At 44.3% G+C, this 2,066-nt stretch overlaps 1 protein-coding gene across 4 annotated transcripts in view; it reads right to left on the bottom strand.

Annotated features, from left to right (window-relative positions):
* The window catches only part of LOC101853235 (ralBP1-associated Eps domain-containing protein 1), a 59,689-nt gene that overhangs the window by 34,799 nt on the left and 22,824 nt on the right, over positions 1-2,066 (bottom strand). The window lies entirely within an intron of this gene.

The following is a 2,066-nucleotide window of genomic DNA, read 5'->3' as shown; positions in this document are numbered from 1 at the left end:
TGTGTGTGTGTGAGAGAGAGAGAGAAGAAGAGAGAGAGTGTGTGTGTGTGTGTGTGTGTGTGTGAGTGTGTGTATGTGTGTGTGTGAGTGAGAGAGAGAACAGAGTGGTGTGTGTGTGTGTGTGTGTGTGTGTGTGTGTGTGTGTGTGTGTGTGCCATTTTTGTTGTTGTTGCTAAAAGGTATCAAAATGTGCATTTTCTGCCTCTTGATTTGTCCGTTAAGTTGAGCGATAATTCTGCATTGTACAGTGCTAAGACGCTTTAGGGATTAGGCACTATATACTATATAAAAATTCTCATTACATGTATCATAATTGTAAAGGGGGATGGTTGGGATACCATTGAAAGGCCAAACTTCTGTATTATCTCTACTTAGTCTCGGTCTCTAAGTTTTCCTTTTATTAGCCTCTTTGCGCCTTTGTACTTCTCCATTTCAGAACGAAAAAACACACAACTGTGGTCAAGAACTCATTCGTTAAGCTTTCAACCTGGACTAGAGGCAGATACACGTGCGTGGAATGTTCTTCGCACAAACAAAATAATCAATGTAGGTGTGTGTATGGGTCTAGACTCTCCCTCCAGCGACCCACGGGCAATTTGAGTTTGAGACACCTGATCTAGACTATTCAGACACAAAAACATGAAGTAAAAGTAACAGAAGTAATAGAAGCCCAACCAGAACTATAGACTGCGTGTCATTGGCCGTGGGCCATACATGTGAGCCCAAGGTTGGCAGGTTGGTGTAAACAGCTAAAAAGTTTGAGCGGTTTAATCAGGTTTAGGTTTGTTTGAGTAAAATTTTAAATTTTAAATGTAGGGTATCTTTTTTTTTTTTTTTTTTTTTTACATCGGCATCGACACAATTTAGATCATTTAAGAGGTGGTCTTCCAACTGTCTGTCAGGGCCAACCCTGGCTGAGAGGGATACAACTATTACAACATCCCTGCAGAAAGACCTGAGATATCAAATAAAAATTTCTTCCAACGGGAATCGAAGTCGGGGGGGGGCTCTCGTGGCTTAGAGGGCAAGATGTTCGCCTTTCATTCTATAGGTCTAGGGTTCGAATCCGGATAGCGACGGAAATAATTCTTCTCTAAAATTGTCTCCTTTCACCCCCTTTCCTGCTCTCTAGCAATGTTCTGTAGGCTGCTTTCGCCTCCACTTTCTACTCCCACACCCCACCTTCATTGCCCCCTCTTCTGGGCTCCAGACTCTTTTCGCAGCCTTTCTTCTGCTACTCCCTGGCTCCTTCTTACAGCTGTCTTTCAGCCACACCCCTGATCTTATGGTAGGAAAGATCTACACCTATAGCCTTCTAGGACAAGGACGAAAAATCCCGGAGGTCCCATTTGCAAGTTGCGCACTTTAAAGATCCCTTGGCGGTCCAAAATCGATAACAGTAGGCTTCGGCCGCCACCAGGGCAAAATTCAAAATTTCAAACCAACTGAAAATGTTTAATGTGTCCCACGCGCTCTATATGACTTCTGCAGTTGCGAGCGCCGTAAAACACGAGAAGAAGTCGGGGTCTTCAGCGCACGACGGCGAAGCGCCACACCACAGACGCCGGTATAATATGTTCATTGCACAATGTCAAATCACTTCACACAATCTCACAAGCAGGCAGCACTGCTAAACATACGGCTTCTGTTGTCTCTATTAGTAAAAAAAAAAAAAAAAAAAGAAACACGTCGACACGATAGCGACCGTTTTGTGCTGAGAAAAAGCAAGATGAATAGATAGTAACATCAGAGGGGGTGGGGGTGGGAGAAGAAGTAGGGCTGAGAGGTGTGCGCCCTGCAATCACCCGCCGTACACATTCGTTGTACTCTTCCGAGACCCACCTGCCTCGTACATGTACTGCAATCTTTCTGTTATCTTATAGCCTGTCACTTAAAAAAAAATATGAACAAATACATACACACAGGCCTCTTTCCCACACTCTTCCCTGGACATCAAGGACACCACAGCTGACAAACATACAATACAAACTCTCTCTCTCTCTCTCTCTCTCTCTCTCTCTCTCTCTCTCACTCACTCACACACACACACACACACACACACACAC

This window comes from Aplysia californica, unplaced genomic scaffold, assembly GCF_000002075.1.
Source record: "Aplysia californica isolate F4 #8 unplaced genomic scaffold, AplCal3.0 scaffold00167, whole genome shotgun sequence".
Lineage (NCBI taxonomy): Eukaryota > Metazoa > Mollusca > Gastropoda > Aplysiida > Aplysiidae > Aplysia > Aplysia californica.
The sequence above is the reverse complement of the archived record's forward strand: the minus strand, read 5'-3'. Positions and strand labels throughout refer to the sequence as shown.